The 19808-nt window shown below is 40.1% G+C and overlaps 1 long non-coding RNA gene and 1 other non-coding gene across 23 annotated transcripts in view; both read right to left on the bottom strand.

Moving 5' to 3' along the window:
* The window catches only part of LOC108176366 (uncharacterized), a 259220-nt gene that overhangs the window by 70522 nt on the left and 168890 nt on the right, over nt 1–19808 (bottom strand). For 19 of the 22 annotated variants that reach the window (XR_011386688.1, XR_011386673.1, XR_011386674.1 and 16 more), the window contains 2 exons: nt 19020–19065; nt 1046–1086 (listed from right to left, as the gene is read on the bottom strand). This is a non-coding gene — a long non-coding RNA (uncharacterized lncRNA). The remainder of the gene's footprint in view (nt 1–1045; nt 1087–19019; nt 19066–19808) is intronic. The other 3 variants (XR_011386685.1, XR_011386684.1, XR_011386693.1) reach the window with 1 other exon arrangement.
* Nucleotides 9874–10076, bottom strand: LOC127490435 (small nucleolar RNA SNORA73 family). The gene has a single exon (XR_007918386.1). It is a non-coding gene; the product is annotated as a small nucleolar RNA SNORA73 family (small nucleolar RNA).

Genomic DNA, 19808 nt, shown 5'->3' with positions numbered 1-19808 from the left:
TCCAAACTGACTTAAACTTTAAACTTTTCTCCTCCACTTAGGTCCTGAACTTTAAGACCCATGTCAACTTGAACCAAAATCAGGATGAGAAGTTGGCCCACTCTCAAATCACTGATGATAAAGAAAGATAGTCTGATCCACTGTCTAACACACATCATTTCAAGTTTGGGTTATGATTCCAGGTAAAAGAAAAGTCCTTTAAGGTCTTGCAGATCCCATGACTGGGGCGTGTTCCCAATTGCAATGTCCTCCTCTCCTAATTGATATAATCTATTGGAATTAACTCTCTTCTTATCTAAGCCCAAATTTGTTTTTTTTTTAACTGACAATTTCTCTATCATAAATTTTTATGTTAAAATAAGATTACTAACGTTAAAATCACTTCAATCATTGCAATGCATTGGTTTTCCAGTATACCCATGTGTAACCGTTAGAAAAATGATATTTTCTTGAATTTCCTTTTAACTTTCCCAATAAATTTGAAGTTGAGAATTAAATTCATTCTCTGAAGTTACCTTCTATAAATCCAGATAGGTCTTAGCCTCAGATTACACACATGAATTCAGCACTTATAAGATATTATAGAGAAATAAACATATCATTCCAGTTTCTTATACTTTATTCCTTGAAAAGAATAAATATAGAACACTAAGTAAATTGTTGAAAATGTTTGAGTGAAACACTTGAAATGAAGATTTTTAGTGTGCGTATTTGTGCAAATTAAATTGCATAACTGGCTATCTATATAATTCTATTCTAAGTTATTAACTGACTCAAATATTGTTGTTATTCCTACAAGTAGAAACTAAGCTGTTTGTTATAAGGAAGGAAGGCAAAATTCATGAAGAATCTCCAAAGTTCTAGATCCATAGTGATTGCTTTCCTACATAATGCTTAATTCTTTTTATCTTATGAGGTGATAATATTATGCATCAAGTTGTTGAAACATGGACCTTAAATCCTCATATAGACTTCCCATCTGTGAAAGACCAGAGGCAGGATATGAGCACAAGATTTCATTGTTCTGAGAATTTTTTTTCCATACCTTAGATGAAAACTCTTGAAATTTTCCACAATGCATTTTGCCTAGAAAAATAATACTCTAGTCACTCAAAAAACTGATTTAAAGGCAGAGAAATGTTCAAATAATAGGGTGCCTTCATCAATAATTAAAATTTGTATTTTTGTTTACTTAAATATATGATTTTTTTAAAATACAGATACTCTTTATTCAAACTTTAAAGTCACAGAGAGAAAATTGACTCTGTAGCCAAGGAAAAATTATTACTAGGAACTTCTTAGATATGATATAGCTGTAACCAATCCCATAATATTTCTGGAAAGTATTCCTTTATATATATTTGTTTTGCATAAAATATGCAGCATATTGGCCATTTTAATTACATTCATCAAGAAATATTATTTTCAAGTTTATCCTCACAGCAACTTCACCAGCACCCAACTTTTAACACTGAATTACATAAAAAATAAATTGCAATCAGAATGACACTTCATAAGCATGAAATCAGAGAGGAAGAATTAAATAGGCAAAGAAACATTAAATGATTTTTAAAATTGCCTAATGAGTTCGTGTGATTTCATTCTATAATCACCTTAACTGAATCAGTTAAGCTTATGTAGATTTTGTGTCTGCAATGGTAGGGTTTCTTTGTACTTCAAATGTACAATATATAAACACACACATATAAAGGCATTTCAAATATGGAGGGCACTGGAATTAGAAGATGAATTAATTTTTGCAAAAATTGAAACCAATGCATTTTTTTTAAAGCTTGAATTTTCTACAAACTTTTAGAAGACTTTTCTTACGTATATGTTTCTGAGTGTGTGTTTGTGATAGTTTCAATGTTTTTACTTTAATCTACCTTTCAATTATTAAACACATATTTATAGTTATGAAGCACAAATATCAGCAATGATTATAATTTTGCATAATGCATGTAAGGGGAAATCAGAAGTGAATAAAATGCATGCTATTGTACATTCAAGACATGTGCTTGAATGTACAATCTCATATTGTTTCTAATAAATTGAGACTTCCTTAACATACTTTATAAATCTACACAAATTCACAAACCTTAATGGAAGCAGAAAGTAAATTTCATAAGGTAGCAATTTAAGATGTCATAATCAACCTATGTTCTTAATACTTAGAACCTTGCCTAGCACAGAATTGTTGCTTAATAAATGTTTGTATAGTGACTATCTGACAGGAAAAAATAAAAGTAATTTTGAAACACTGTTGGCAAGAGTTAAAGCTGATTAAGAGAGTCTTCATATGGAAGTGGCTCTATAGTCATTCAGTTCACACAAATTAATTGCAGACCACATCTGCTATGTGCATGACACTATGCTGGACATTACCAATAATATTGCTTTTTTGTGGGGGGTGGAGCAGCATTTTGGTTCAGCATGTCAAGCTGCCTCTTGCAACACCAGCATCCCACATGGGCACCAGGTCAAATCCCGCCTGCTCCACTTCTGATCCAGCTTTCTTCTAGTGTACCTGGGAAAGCAGTAGATGATGGACCAGGTCCTTTGATCCCTGCTACCCACATGGGAGAAGAAAGAATGAGGGTTCCATAAGTGTGGTCACAGCAGCATCCTCCATTCAGTCTGAAGAGCTATCAAGATTTGATTGATTTTGATGGGGTGTGAAGGAAAGGGAGGAATCAAGCATGATGTCAAAATTCTTAGCTGCCCAGATGAATCTAAGAGTTTGCTTTGGAGAAAGGGGGAGCTCCAAGATGGTGGAATAGAGAGGGAGCGCACTGATAGTACTGGGAAAGATAGTTTAATAAAAGTGGAGATACTGTAGTCTCAGGGAAGAGTTAGGGAAAAAACTGCAGAGGAAACTCTTCTGGAACTAGTGGGACACGGTGGACCTACATGGAGGGCATGGGCACCCACAGATCAGGACCCCAGCCACCGAGTCTACACACCAGCACTGGAAAGGGAGGTGAGGCAAAACTGCAGTAACCTGAGACACTGGTGGAAAAGCAGCAGGAAGAGCCTAGAGGGAACGAGGCTTGAAGCCCCGTGGGGTAAAGTTCACCAGCTTAACTAGAGGAGAGAAAAAAAAAAAATAAAAGGGACTGGTATGGACACGATTCTCTCTCTCCACTAACCTTACAAAGGCAGGAAAAACAATACAGCAGGCGCCATTTTGGACATATATAACAGCTGCACAAACAGTATTTTTCACTTTGTGTTTCTATGTAGGTGCAAACTGTTGAAATATTTACTTAATATATACTAAACTGATATTTTGTATATAAAGGCAATTGAAAATGAATCTTGATGTGAATGGAAGGGAAGAGAGAGCGGGAAAGGGGAGGGTTGCAGGTGGGAGGGAAGTTATGGGGGGAGGAAGCCATTGTAATCCATAAGCTGTACTTTGGACGTTTATATTCATTAAATAAAAGTAAAAAAAAAAAAAAAGAAAAGAAAAGAAAAGAAGGAACATTCCTCAAATGCAAAGTGCAAAGTAGCAGGATATAAAATCAATTCACAAAAATCAACAGCCTTTGGATACACAGGCAATACCATGGCTGAGAAAGAACTTCTAAGATCAATCCCATTCACAATAGCTACAGAAACAATCAAATACCTTGAAATAAACTTAACCAAGGACGTCAAAGATCTCTATGATGAGAATTACAAAATCTTAAAGAAAGAAATAGGAGAGATACCAACAAAAATGGAAAAATCTTCCATGCTCATGGGTTGAAAGAATCAATATCATCAAAATGTCCATTCTCCCAAAAGCAATTTATTGATTCAGTGCAATACCAATCAAAATACCAAAGACATTCTTCTCAAATCTGGAAAAAATGATGCTGAAATTCATATGGAAACACAAGAGACCCCCAAATAGCTAAAGCAAACTTATACAACAAAAGCAAAGCCATCACAATACCATATTTCAAGAGATACTACAGGGTAATTATAATCAAAACAGCCTGGAACTGGCACAAAAACAGATGGATAGAACAATGGAACAAAACAGAAACTCCAGAAATCAACCCATGCATCTACAACCAACTTATTATCTTTAACAAAGGAGTTAAAATGAATCCTTAGAGCAAGCACAGTCTCTTCAAGAAACGATGCTGGGAAAACTGGATGTCCACATGCAGAACTATGAAGCAAGACCCCTACCTTACACCTTACACAAAAATTCACTCAAAATGAATCAAAGACCTAAATCTATGATCCAATACCAATAAATTTCTAGAAAACATTAGGGAAACCCTGAAAGACATTGACATAAGCAAAGAGTTCTTGGAAAAGCCCCAGAGGCACAGGCAATCAAAGCCAAAATTGACAAATGGGATTACATCAAATTGAGAAGTTTCTGAACTACAAAAGAAACAGGAAAGTGAAGAGGCATCCAACAGAATGGGAAAAAATATTTGCAAACTAGGCAACCAATAAAGGATTAATAACCAGAATCTAAAAGAGATCAAGAAACTCTACAACAACAAAACAAAAAACCCACTTTAAGAGATGGGCCAAGGACCTCAATAGACATTTATCAAAAGAGGAAATCCAAATAGCCAACAGGCACTAGAAAAAATGTTCAAGATCACTAGCAATCAGGGAAATGCAAATCAAAACCACAATGAGGTTTCACCTCACCCCGGTTAGAATGGCTCACATACAGAAATCTACCAAGAACAGATGCTGGCGAGGATGTGGGGAAAAAGGGACACTAACCCACTGTTGGGGGGAATGCAAACTGGTTAAGCCACTATGGAAGTCAGTTTGGAGATTCCTCAGAAACCTGAATATAACCCTACCATACAACCCAGCCATCCCACTCCTTGGAATTTACCCAAAGGAAATTAAATTGGCAAATAAAAGAGCTGTCTGCACCTTAATGTTTATTGCAGCTCAATTCACAATAGCTAAGACCTGGAATCAACCTAAATGCCCATCAACAGTTGACTGGATAAAGAAATTATGGGACATGTACTCAAAAAATACTATACAGCACTAAACAATGAAACCCAGTCATTTGCAACAAAATGGAGGAATTTGGAACACATCATGCTGAGTGAAATAAGCCAGTCCCAAAGCGACAAATAACATATGTTCTCCCTGATCGGTGACAACTAACTGAGCACCAAAAAGGAAACCTGTTGAAGTGAAATGGACAGTATGGGAAACAATGACTTGATCAGCCCGTGTCCTGATTGTCCAGGAACAACTTAATACTTTAGTATTTTTTTTTTTGTTCTACTTAATACTATTGGTTGAACCCTTTAATAAACACACAATTATTCTTAAGTGTTTAATTTTAACTGAAACGTGATCCCTGTTAAATATAAGAGTGGGAATAAGAGAGGGAGGAGATGTACAGTTCAGCACATGCTCAATCAGACTTGCCCCAAATGGTAGAGTTAGAAACGTGCCAGGGGATTCCAATTCAATCCCATCAAGGTGGCATGTAGCAATGCCATCTCACTAGTCAAAGTGATCATTTTTAATTCATAATTGATCACTCAGGTAGGTCTAAGAGTCAAAGGGATCACATAAAGAAGACTAGTGTCTGCTAATACTAACTGATAGAATTAACAGGAGAGAATGATCCAACATGGGAAGCAGGATACATAGCCAACTCATAGAATGTCAGATGTCCTAAATAGCACTCTGGCCTCAGAATCAGCCCTTAAGGCATTCGGATCTGGCTAAAATCCCATGAGAGTATTTTAGGCATGGAAAGCCAAGACAGTGGCGGAAAAAAAAAAAAAAAAAAAAAAAAAAAAAAAAAAAAAAAACTAAATTAAAGATCTGTGAGTGAGATCCTAGCAGAAAGAATGGGCCATCAAAGAAGGAGGTACCTTTCTCTGAAGGGAGGAGAGAACTTCCACTTTGAGTATGACCTTTTCTAAATAAGATCGGAGTTGACAAACTCAAAAGGCTTCCATAGCCTTTGCAACTCATGACAAGAGCCTCGGGTGATTACTGACGCCATAAACAAGAGTGTCAGTTGTTAAATCAACAACAGGATTCATTGTGCACTTACTCCTCATGTAGGATCTCTGTTCCTTAATGTGTTGTATGATGTGAATTAACAGTATAAGTAGTACTCAAACAGTACTTTACACTTTGTGTTCCTGTGTGGGTGCAAACTGTTGAAATCTTTACTTAGTATATACTAAATTAATCTTCTGTATATAAAGATAATTGCAAATGAATCTTTTTTTTTTTTTTTTTGACAGGCAGAGTGGACAGTGAGAGAGAGAGACAGGGAGAAAGATCTTCCTATTGCCGTTGGTTCACCCTCCAATGGCCGCCGCAGCCGGCACGCTGCAGCCAGTGCACCGCACTGATCCAATGGCAGGAGCCAGGTACTTCTCCTGGTCTCCCATGGGGTGCAGGGCCCAAGCACTTGGGCCATCCTCCACTGCACTCCCGGGCCACAGCAGAGAGCTGGCCTGGAAGAGGGGCAACCGGGACAGAATCTTGTGCCCCGACCGGGACTAGAACCCGGTGTGCCGGCAACGCAAGGTGGAGGATTAGTCTAGTGAGCCACGGTGCCGGCAGAAAATGAATCTTAATGTGAATGTGATGGGAGACGGAGCGGGAGATGCGACGGTTGCATGTGGGAGGGAAGTTATGGGGGGAAAAGCCATTGTAATCCAAAAGTTGTACTTTGGAATTTATATTTTTTAAATTAATGTTAAAAAATTCTAAACACCTTAAAAAAAGAAAGGGTAGGCAGAAGACAAATCAATAATTTTGTTAAGAACTTTGTTAAATTTTAGATTAGTACTTGAGATTCTAGCCAATATATCAAGAATTTTGAATTTTAATTATCAGTGAAGTAATTTAGGCCAAAGATAAAACTTTGGGAGACAATAGTGAGTCAGTACTGATATAATCTTGGAAGTGAAAGAAAAGGACTATCTGAGGAGAGGGGAATTTCATCTCCCAAGCTCTGAGCAGCTCTCTCATCCAGAGTTTAAGAACTTAAGAAGATCTATCAAAGGGAAAAATACAAGAGGATAGAAAATGTAAAGGAGAACCAAAGAGAAAGTGATGTACAGAAGAATAAAAATTAGGCCAGTGCTGTGGCTCAATAGGCTAATCCTCCGCCTGTGGCGCCGGCACTCCGGGTTCTAGTCCCGGTCGGGGCTCTGGATTCAGTCTAGCTCCCCTCTTTCAGTCTAGCTCTCTGCTGTGGTCCGGGAGTGCAGTGGAGGATGGCCCAAGTCCTTGGGTCCTGCACCCGCATGGGAGACCAGGAGAAGCACCTGGCTTCTGGCTTTGGATCAGCACAGTGTGCCAGCCGCAGCAGCCATTGTGGGGGTGAACCAATGGAAAAAGGAAGACCTTCCTCTCTGTCTCTCTCTCTCTCACTGTCCACTATGCCTGTCCAAAAAAAAAAAAAAAAGAATAAAAATTAGGGAAGTATTTAGTGAACAGGTTATCAAGTGCTTCCATTGCCACTGTGCAGAGTGAGCAGGTATATGAAAACATCTCACTGTTGATAGAGAGATAGATTCCCAGCCAGTAGACAGGGACCTGGGGCCCCTCTCCACCATCTGGAGATGAGCCTAGGAGGACTTGAGAATGTCAAGCAACTGACTATTGTGGAAAATGTTGATGTCATGTATTCAGCCTCTAAATCAAGGCTTTTTTGTGCTGCTGTAACTGAAGTAGGTAATGAGAATTTTATGTGTCTTGGGAGAACGTTTTCCATTGTCTGTATTCACTATCAGTGGGAGACAACTTTCACCCAATTAAACAATCAAAACTGTCACTTCCTAATGCCTCTCCAGGACCAATCACTAGAACTTCCCCTTTTACGACCTATAAAATTCCTAAACAATCAGTTCTCACCTGTTCCCTCCTTCAGAGACCCCTCTTGGTGCTGCTGGGAGCTTTTTCTTTTGTTTGCTTTCCCTGCTTTTTTTTTTTTCTAATAAATTACTTGTGCTTTATATTCTTCCTTGTCTGGGCTCCTAATTCCGTGTGGTCACAAGACACAAACTAGAGTCATGAGAGCTGCAGATTCCTGCTGTTTCTTGGGTGCTTGTCCCAGGCAATCAGTAGGGTGAGTAAATGTGGACTGTCTGCTTCTTTTCTGAACACCCTTGTTCTCCACCATAGTCCACTATGATTAAAAACAAAAAACAAACAAACAAACAAAAAACCCAAAAAACAAAAAAACAGTATTCTGTCAGTTAAAAGCTCTGAGCTGCTCTTTTGACCTTGAGCCTTCCAGTTAAAGCTCTGGAACTCTGAAAAGATAAGGTTCTCAATTGGGAGAGATAATCACACTTTTAGTTAATTTAGATGGTGTAAAATACATTGTCAGGTTACAAAATGATGCTAAACTCATGTGCTTATATAAAGGTCTCATGTTTTCATTCCCGGGTCAATGGGACAAGATTCCACAGTGGATCCATTCCCCATGACTTTCTACAAGGCATGATTTATCCCATGTGTTAGGTTGGTCAATTGTTAGTGGGGGTAGAAGGGATGCATGTTGCTCCCTAATGCCCAGTGTTTGACTGAGGCTGGATCACAGCTCACAGCTCTCTCCCATTCCTATCCTTGCTCACAACTATTCTGAACCTAGTGTGTCTTGTGACCCTGGTGGGATGTCATCATCCACACTGTGGTTGGGCAACACACTCATGAGAAATATCTACCTCTTGGCAGAGTACCCACAGCAAATGCAGAGAAATGCCCATAAATATGAGACGCGGATGAAACACTTCATTGCAGCTGTGTAGCAGCCACTGGCTAAGGAGAAAAAAAGGGTAAATAGCACTTTTTTCCTGCTTAACTGATCAGCCTTGGAGAACAGGCTGACTCTTTAAAGGAGGACTTACAAAGGTACAGGCAAGCTCAACATTAAACAGTCAGGAATTGCCAGGTCAAAATATGGATCAAAAATGGAGGAAAAGAGAAAAAAAGAGTCAAAGTCAGGCATAGCTAAGGGTAACTACCCTTCTCAGCTAACATTCCTCACTTGTGAGGGCTATGTTCCATACACATCTGTAAGCCACAAGATCAAGGGTCCTAGAGGACACATGGCCTGGCATTGAGGCATAGGGAGGAGTATCTACCCCTTTTCTCTGAACTCTCCCTGCCGTGGGTTTCAGCACAGTATGCTCCCATGGCCCAGAAACTTGAGGGATTCCTCTAGTGGGCAGAGAAAAAAAAATTAGGGCTGCCTTTGTTTCTTGTCCTCTCATTTTAGATGGGTAATAAGACATCTTTAGCATGCACCACTTTGGAGTACACAGGGCACTGGGATTCTCTTTTTTTATTCTGCAAAAGCAAAATAATTTATCAATGCAACGAAGCAAATAGGAGGTGTGGGGAGCAACTCGGACTAGACTAAGTTACTGGAATTAAGACTTATTCTATGCATCTGCTCTCCCACAATATGGAGCTGGGAGAGGAGTAAACAACTTCTACACAGCTGCCTCCAGTTCGACCAGTAACCTGCAGGAGCTGATCCTGCTCCTGATTGGAGGAGAGCAGCGTACTCGGCATGTGGGTAGCAGAGTTGGGATTGGTGGAAGAGGACTATAAAGGAGGAGAGAGACAACATGCACCAGGAACATCTAAAGGGAACATCCGTATAACATCTGAGCAGCCCCCAAGAGAGCCGGCCGGCGGTGTGCCACTCCCCCGCGGAAGTGGGGAAAGTGGCAGGGGGAGCCGCCCTTCCATGGAGGTGGAAGGATCGGCAGCCAACCCGGGAAGGACCAGCAGCAAACTTGGGAAGGGCCGAGCAGACGAAAGAACAGCACAGGGTCCTGTGTCGTTCCTCCGTGAATGGGGGAGCGACAGGAGGAAGTCTCACTAGAACCGAACGTTCTGGGCAGCTGTTTCCTGCATGGTTTGTCTCCCCAGTCATTGTCCACAGGACTCTGGGAAGCTGTAGGAATATGCAGGCGCAGACTCAAGGCCCGCTTCCTCTCCAACAGCATAGGAAGGGACTGTACGTCAGCTGGCAGAGCCCTGTGCTCCCCTGTACCACCTGGACAGAGCCTGGGGAGAGTGACCTCCCGGGGTGTCCACATTGGAGGAGTCTTTTGACTCCAAAATCTTGAAGAAAAAAAATGTCTGGTCTTTTCTGCACCATAGCATGACCAGGATACAAGCTGGAAGATGGAAAGGCTTGGCCCCAGAGAAGGAAATATTAACTATAAACCCATTATTCAACAAGACCCCTTCTGTCACAGAGTGGAGAAGGGGTCTGAGACCCCTTATGCCCAGGACTGCCTGGTGAAACATGCTAGACCTGGCATTTTTAACATCAGTTACCCTTAGGACCCCAGACGTCCCTCTCCCCATGCCTTACATGGAGCCTGCCACACAGTCTACACAGATCCCTCTGTCTTCACCTCTTGTTCCATTATGATCACCCTATCTTGGATTATCTGTTAACAAACAAGACACTGAACCACTGGCTTCTATTTTACCCCTTCAAATATTCCTTGAGGTTCAGTGTCCAGATCCCCTTTTCTCTGCAGGATATTAAACAGATAAAGGGGGGCTTGGAAATATTTTCCAATAACCCTGACAGATGTATTGAGGCTTGCCAGGGTTTCTCCTAAGTCTATGATCTCACCTGAAATTATGCACTCTTACTCCAAATCAGACCCTAACAGGGACTGAGGAAACACCTGCTCTCCAAGCTGCAGAAGCCTCTGTGGATGAATTGTACATTAGGTTTACACCCTCATCTGATCAGGGAGGCCAGCAACAGATATGTCCTATAGGAAAACAAGCTGTTAGCAGGAAGAACATCACTCTAAAAAGACCCTGTAGATGAATGGAAAAGAAAACAATTCCTTGCCCAAATCCTCCTGGAGGGATTGACAAGGACCTGGACCAAGTCCATAAATGAGTCCAAGCTGTCCAAAAGAGACCAAGGTCCAGAGAAGAACTACTCCACTTTCCTAGACAGAATGAGGAAGGAATTATTCCAGCATCTTCCATATCTCCCTATTCAGTAGAAGGACAGGCAAATGTTAAGGATAAATTTCTTAATCAGTCAGCTTTGGATATTAGAGGAAAGCTTCAAAAATAGGTTATTGTACCTATGCACATCTTAGAAAATCTCCAGAATATTGCCAATCTGATCTTTTACACTCATGACAAGAAGACCTAACAAGAAAGAAGAGAGAGGGAAGAGGTCACAGCTGTGACAATAATCTTATAGTCATGGCAACCTGAGTGTTCCAAGGGGTCTTAAAAGTGGTATGACTGTGGAAAGGTGGAACACTTCAAAAAAGCAATGTCCACATTCCTGTCACCAGAGAAAATCCTCATGGCCCTGTCATATTTGCAATGTGGATAATTGTAGGGTTGGTTGCATCAAGAGACCACAGCCTTCAATAATGATTCTCCTACAGACTCCTATTACTCAGACTATCAACACTCAGGAGTGGGGCTGTGGTGTAGTGGGTAAAGCTGCAACCTGCAGTTCCAGCATCCTATATGGGAGCTGGTTCGAGTCCAGCTGCTCCACTTCCCATCTAGCTCTCTGCTATGGCCTGGGAAAGCAGTAAAAGATGGTCCAAGTCCTCGGGCCCCTGTACCCATATGGAAGACTCAGTAGAAGCTCCTGGTTCCTGGCTTCAAATAGGTGTAGCTCCAGCCATTGTAGCCAATTGGGGAGTGAACAAGCAGATAGAAGACCTCTTTCTCTCTCTCTGCCTCTCCTTCTCTCTGTGTGTAACTCTGACTTTCAAATAAATAAATAAATCTTAAAAAAAAAAAAAAATGGCCGGTGCCGCGGCTCACTTGGCTAATCCTCCACCTGCGGCACTGGTACCCCTGGTTCTAGACCCAGTTGAGGTGCCGGATTGCATACCGGTTGCTCCTCTTTCAGTCCAGCTTTCTGCTGTGGCCCAGGAAGGCAGTGGAGGATGGCCCAAGTGCTTGGGCCCTGCACCCACATGGGAGACCAGGAGGAAGTACCTGGCTCCTGGCTTCGGGTCTGCACAGCGCACCAGCCGTAGCAGCCATTTGGGGGGTGAACCAACAGAAGGAAGACCTCTCTCTCTCTCTCTCTCTCTGTCTAAATATCTCACTGTCTAAATGTTTGCCAGTCAAAATAAATAAATAAATAAATAATAAAAATAAAAAACACTCAAGAGTTCCAAGTAGCTAAAACCATCGAAAGGAAGAAAGTTGACTTCCTTCTAGATGCTGGAGCCATCTTTTCTGTCCTCTCAAATCTAGGTCTCCCCTTTTCCCTTAGCATGACTGTGAGAGGCATCTTAGGGAATCCCTTATTTATATAGATCACCCAAGACCCTAAGCTGCAACTGGGAAAACTCGTTTTTTTTTTTACATATGCCTTCTTGATCATACTGGAGAGTCCAACATCACTTCTAGAGAAAAATCTCTTAGCCTGGGTGGGAACTACAACCCCAATGATCCCACTGCAATTCTTAGGCCTTCATCTAATTGAGACAAATATTAACACAGAGGTTTGGGCAGCCAAAGAAAAAGACTGACCAAGCAATGACTGCTCTACCAGTAAGGATTTATCACAAGGAACCCTCCTCTTTTCCACATAAAAACTGATACACCTTAAAGCTGGATACCTGGCAAGGGTTAAAAGCCATAACAAACAACTTAAAGTCACAACAAATTTTTTCCCCAAAGAAATCGTTTATTTAATGAGTACAAGTTTCATAAGCAGCACTTCAGGTATTTAGTGATTCTTCTCAAATTCTCAGTCCCATTTCCATCAAGAAAACCAAACAAACAACAACAACAACAAAAAACCTGTTCCTCGATAGTCAAGACAATGGTTCACAGTAACTTTAAAGACTTGCAATAATCCCTGTAAAACACCATTCCTAGGAGTCACAGGATTCTGTCACCCATCTCTGGATCTCTGGATATGGAGAAATAGCACAGCTTTTGTATTGACTGGTAAAAGATACACAAATGACATGAAGCCCAGAGGCCAAACAGGTCTTTATCCAACTGAAGCAGGACTTATTCAAGCTCCTGGCTTTAAGCCTCCCAGCAAGCAGTTTTCCATCTATGTATTACAGAAAGAAAAGGGATCGTTTTAAAGTTTGTGACCCAGCTTACAGGCTCAAATCATCAGACTATAGGGTAATCTTAGCAAATAACTTGACCTGATAGCCAAAGGGTGGCCAGCCTGGCTCCGAGTGGTGGCAGTTATCAGCCTTTTAATCCCTAAGTCACCAAACTGATCCTGCGGCAAGATGTAATGGCAGACATCCCCCATAATGTGACATGGTTGCTAACCTCAAAATGAAGCCTTTGGTTAATGGACAATTGCGGCCCTGCACCTGCATGGGAGACCAGGAGGAAGCACCTGGCTCCTGGCTTTGGATCGGCGCGGTGCTCCGGGCACAGCGCGCCGGCCATAGTGGCCACTTGGGAGGTAAACCAACGGAAAAAGGAAGAGCTTTCTCTCTGTTCTCTCTCTCATTGTCTAACTCTGCCAGTCAAAAAATAATAATAAAAATTAATTAATTAATTAATCCCACTACTTTTCTCCCAGATGAAAATGATAGAGTTAATATACTTAACTCTCTACAAATTTCTGAATTTTCAGATACAAATTGTGTTCTCTTATAAAGAATAAAATCATACATTAATTCAAAGAAACATATATCTCCTGTCCATAAGTCTAATGAAGGTAGGAAATGTAGAAATGAATATGTATCCACACAACAACACTTGACTTTAAAGTCACGGATTCTACTAGACTGGTGTAGTAACAGTGCTTTTGGGAATAAGAAGAAATTCCCTTTGAAAATGTGACTTATCAAGGGAAATTTTTCTGTAGATAAGATATTTGAGTAAACAAAAAATGTTAAATCTTTTCAGAAAATAGGAAGATCATTTTGAACAGAGAAAATTTAAGAAATGAAAGCATGTATATTTATAAAAGCACATGAAATATCCAAAAAAGATATCAACAGCTACCTGCAAATGCAATGGGAATAGGGCAATATGTAGGCTAAGATTTGATGGTTCAAAATTTTGGATAATGTGTCTAGGATATAATTATTTAGGATGTGAAGATTTAGTAATACCATTGCAGATTGGTAATTGAATCTCAAAGGTACTACATATTGTGTGTAACCTATATTCTAACCTATGACATCATTTATATCACACATATGCTCAGTTGACAAATGAGACTTATGAGGATGCAGACAAAATACTTACCACAGTGCCTGGCACATAGGAGCCCTCTTGGTATACTAGTTGTCATTATTGTTTTATTGATAATAAAAACAGTAACAAAATGCAGAAGTTGTAATGAAAACACTGGGAGTATCTGAGAAAGGCAGACTATGTTTGAATACTAACTTAAACACTGTGTTGGCATGGCAAGTTATTTAATTATTTTCAGTACATACTTTGTAATACTGGAAGTAATATTATACATTTGAAAGACGCTGTGTTGAGGTAGGTTAAGTCTCCACCAGCAGCACCAGCATCCTGTATGGGCACTGGTTCTTGTCCTGGCTTCTGAACCAGCTCTTTGCTATGGCCTGGGAGGGTAGCAGAAGCTGCTCAAGTGTTTGGGCCCCTGAAGCCATCTGGGAGACCCGGAGGAAGCTCCTGACTCTTAGCTTCGCATTGGCCCAGCTATGGCATTTTTGGTCTTTTTGGGAATGAACAAACAGATAGAGGACTTTTCTCTTTGTTTCTCCCTTCTCTATCTGTAATTCTACCTCTCAAATAAATAAATGAGATATTTTCAAAAATACAGTTTGGAAAAGTAGACAGCTAGTATATTTTTATTTAGGAAAGTTTAATGAAAGCCTATATGTATAAATGGATTTATATGGGTATACCTCAGTGCTCTGGTGGTTTTCCTAAATAAATTAACTTAATCTAAGAAAACAGAGATATCATCTTTAAAGAGAGCCCATTTACATATTGAATATTGACAAAATACATTTACTTTAAAAATGAGAAATCCTTTACTGATTCATGAGACTCTTTATTATAAACTAGTAAGGATTTTACAAAAGTTCTAGTGGTTCTAGATTTTCAGATTTTTTTCATTGAAATATTGACACCTCACATGTTTTCAGTCATCATGGTAGCTGGAATGGTTTGTTCACAAGCCACATGCCAATTTAAGACCATGAGTTCACTGGGTACAGTATATGAAGCCTATTTATTCCTGTACCACCCTTATCAGCACTCTCTGGGTTGCAGTAAATATTACACAATGATAAAATGATAGGCATCAAAACGGATAAAGAGGATTCAATGCTCTGCCTCCAGGCTATTGCCATCTGGAGGAGGACACCTTCTTCCATCCTGATTTCAGGAATGGCATCACATTTCTTTTGTTCCTGTTCTTCCTTCGAACAATATAAACTTGTTCGGAATAACGTAAACTGCCTTTGGTTTTCTTACCACCTCTTCATTCTCTTCTATGATTGTGTAAAGAAGAATCAATTATCATCTTCCTCTTTGATCATCTTTATAATTAATTTTGCACTGGAAGGCCCCAGGATACATTAGCTTAGAATCCAATAATTTTGATTATTAATTGATAAATATGTACTGAGTCCATACTGTGTTCAAAACACTGTTCTTAGCACTGGGTACTGAAAAGAAAATATACAAGTTTCAATTTTTCTTTTTTTTTTTTTTTTTTTGACAGGCAGAGTTAGACAGTGAGAGAGAGAGACAGAGAAAGATCCTTCTTCCGTTGGTTCACCCCCCAAAAGGCCACTACGGCTGGCTGGCGCGCTGTGCCGATCCGAAGCCAGGAGCCAGGTGCTTCCTCCTGGTTTCCCATGTGGGTGCAGGACCCAAGGACTTGGGCCATCCTCCACTGCCTTCCCGGGCCACAGCAGAGAGCTGGACTGGAAGAGGAGCAACCGGGACAGAATCCGGCACCCCAACTGGGACTAGAACCCAGGATGCTGGCGCCGCAAGCGGAGGATTAGCCTAGTGAGCTGCAGCGCCAGCCACAAGTTTCTATTTCAAGAGTTTTTATTCTCTTTTATATAATTACATACAATGACAAAAAAGTTAGGATAATTCTATGAAGGACAATAGGAATAAGATAGAGTCACCAAAGTTCAGGACTATCAGAAAAAAATATTTATTTATTTTGGTGAAGTAACTTTCATAAGGTGAAATTTGAACAGCAACTACACTGACATGATACATAAAGATATCTTGGGAAACAACTGTCTACAGACAGGCACAGGGGTTTAAGGTCATAGAATGGAAACAGAGTAAGAGAAAGAGCAAGGAGTCTATTGTATCCAGAAGAATGTGAGAAAAGAAACTGGGTTGGAGCAAAGTATTTAGGATTGTAGGTTTTCAAAAGGAAGAAGGGAGTCAAAGAACACTTTCAAAACCAAATTCACTACCACACAAGAAAGGGAGCTTAATAGAAGGGAAGGAAGGAGTGATTACTAGAATTCAAAGAAGACAGTAAACATCCGTTGGCTAGTTTTTGATGTCTGAAGGTAAAAAGAAGAGCCTAATAGCAAGACACTTTCACACACACAAAAAAGTCAACAGGTTATTGTGATGTTCATGTAGCATGAGGGATAAGAGCTTTAATATCACACACACAGCACTTTCTATGATCAAGAATTTGCACACACATCACCAAGCACTTTATAATATGACACATCTGCTTAATGGCAGAATAATAGATAGGCTCCACTATTATTCTGCCATTAAGCAGATGTGTCATATTATAAAGGGAATTGCATTCCATCAAGGGTCTAGCCTTGATAGCCATCTAAGGGTCACATTAGGCGTTCATGACTTATTATTCTGTGACACTTTAACATTGACAAATTAAATATTCTCCCAAATTCTTCCACAGTCCAAATCTCCAAAGGATTCTGTGTAGTTAAAAACGTAACCTTTCCCACAGAGCAGTCTGGCCTTGGCTAGCAGGTAGGAGGTAGTCTCCAAGCTCTTGGAATATTGTGCCAGGCAGGAGTATCTTTGTTTGCCTGGGAATCTTCAGCCAAGTAAGATGTTAACAGCATGAGGTAGGTTGGATCCTTTGGGTCACACAGCATCAGCAATGTCAACTCAGTTTCCTGAAGGCTGGGAAATGAGACCAGCTGAGTTGGCGATCAACCTTGTCTATGTGCTGGCACTCCCGCAAAGACTCTGGCTGGCAGTATCCTGAGCATATTGTTACACATCAACCCAGGAGAGTAACGCCATGCTGACTCCGCATCTGGTATTTAACCTACACTGTGCTCTATGTGTCTCTTACTGTGGCTGATTTTCATTTAGCTGTGATAAAGTTTAGCCATTAATACAACAGATTTTAGTGGGTTGTGTGAGTCCTGGCATGTAATGGAAACTGAGTGTAGGGAGGAAACATCCAAACTTACTGATGTTAACAATGATGACAATATTGTGTGTAGGATGTATGCACTAATATAACCATTGCATGACTCTCCTTGGCTCCATCATGAATTTGCTGTTAAGTATTTAGCCATTTGTTGTAGGTTTTTTTTTTCTTTTAAGTATAAGGGTAAGACAAGATACTTCCAGTTTGTATGACACTTTAGACTGTGTCTCATTTATTTTATTATTGGTTTTTACCTTTTTTCACATAATAGACTATTTCAACAAAAACTATAATGAAATTCAAGATTCTGATTAAAAGTACCAAATACCAAATTACAGAATTACTCATCCCCCAGACAGCTCTGTCATAGAGTTTCTAGAACGTCCATTTTTGCTCAGGAATATTTTCATGGGACTGACTTATGGCCTAGTTTATGTGGGGTTCAGTAGCCTCATGATGAATAAATATACCTGTGCTGTGTCAACATTTGGATTTCATTTCTAAATTTCTCTTAATTTACATATTGTCATTTATTTTTAAAGGCATGTCCTGGCTTGCAAAAATGCTGCATTAGCTATGTCCTCACATGGTATTTCCTTGGTGCAGGCACATAAGGAGGGAGAGAGGGAAAGAGAGAGAGACAGAGATCCCTTAGGGATTTTTTTAAAAAAAAGATTTATATATTTATTTGAAAGGCAGAGTTACAAAGAGGCAGAAAGAAGCAGTGGGGAAAGAGGACTTCCATACGCTGGTTCACTCCAAAGCTAGGAACCAGGAGCTTCTTCCGAGTCTCCCATGTGGGTACAGAGGCCCAAGGACTTGGGCCATCTTCCACTGCTTTCCCAGGCCATAGCGGAGAGCTGGATCAGAAGTGGAGCAGCTGGGACTCAAACGGGTGCCCATATGGGATGCCAGCACTGCAGGCAGCGGCTTTTACCCACTACGCCACAGTGCTGGCCCCAGGATATTAATATTAATCTCATTAGATCAAAGCCTTGTCCTTATTAGCTCATTTAACCTTAACTACTTACTTAGAGGCCTGTCTCCAAGACAGCCATGTTGGGGTTAGGGTTCAGCATATGCATTTTGGAGAGACACAAACATTCAGTCCAAAACTAAAAGATGATGAAGCACATAAAGATCTGAATCAAAGAAACCACAGGCAAGGGCACACAGGATGGCAAACGATGCAACCAGGGCCAAACCTCCTGTGATCCTACAATGATTTCCCCCAGGTGCTAGAAAAAATGTGATCAATAAGATCATCCATGTATGCACTAGGTGGGACTATTACTCTGGCATATTTAGAGAAAAACTCTTAAAATTCTTAAAGAGGATTTGCATAGTTGATAGAGTTTTATAGGAATTGTGATTTACATACTACTAAAAATGTGAAGATTGAAGAGACAAAGTTAGTTGTTAAAGGTCATGTGGGTTGTAACAACCAGGCAGGCACACACACACACACAACATGCAGCATTCCTAACCTTCTAATTGCTGTATTTCTGGGAGAAATTATTTCATAGTCCTCAACTTCTCTTTCTCCATTTTCTCATTTCTATTCCCATTATGCTTCACCTCCCATCACTTCTGCCAGAAGAGTTGTGATAAATTAAAGAAGGGTCAAATAAACTTGTAAAACTCATTGTAAATTATTCCTTACCCATTAAAGTGGTTTTCATTTTTCAGGAGATCTTGAAATTCTAAACCTACAAGTAGAAAATAAATATCTTAACAGATCCTGCACACTGACTACACGGTATCAATAAATAAAGTCCTGCCAGCAACTTTGCTGCAAAATGCTTCAGAGATTCACATTTCTGGATAACTAGACACCAATCTCTGATATCAGATGTGTTTTGAATGTACTAAGAAAATATGGAAAACCATTAAAATAAGCACATTAAACCTTTGAGATTACATTATTGTCAGAGAAATGGTAGGACTATGATCAGAATCTTTTCTTGTACAATTCTCTCTCATGATGGCTTCTTCTTAAAGTTTTTTTTTTTTTTTAAGGTAGAGTGACAGTCACAGAGGGAGAGAGAGAGAGAGAGAGAAAGACATTTTCACCCCCCGAATACCCAGTAGAGCCGGGGCTGGACCAGGCTGAAGCCAGGATCCAGGGATTCCATTCAGGTCTCCAACATGGATAGCATGAATCCTAATAGTTCAGCCATCATTTGTTGCCTCCTAGTTGCATTAGCAGAAAACTAGTTTGGAAATAGAGGAGGGACTCAATACCAGGCACTCCATTATCAGTACAAGACTTAACCCACATTGCCACAATGCCTACTCCTTTATACAAATTTTTATTGTATTTTTTAAAATGCTTTTATGTTTGTTTGTTTGTTTTTTTACTCCCCCCAAGCAATAGCTTTGGCCACTGTAAGAGAGAGTTAATACTTTTTGAAACTTAAAGTGTTGATGACTGCACCAGCTCCTTAGAGGC

The sequence above is a fragment of the Oryctolagus cuniculus genome, chromosome 2 (genome assembly GCF_964237555.1).
Source record: "Oryctolagus cuniculus chromosome 2, mOryCun1.1, whole genome shotgun sequence".
Lineage (NCBI taxonomy): Eukaryota > Metazoa > Chordata > Mammalia > Lagomorpha > Leporidae > Oryctolagus > Oryctolagus cuniculus.
The sequence above is the reverse complement of the archived record's forward strand: the minus strand, read 5'-3'. Positions and strand labels throughout refer to the sequence as shown.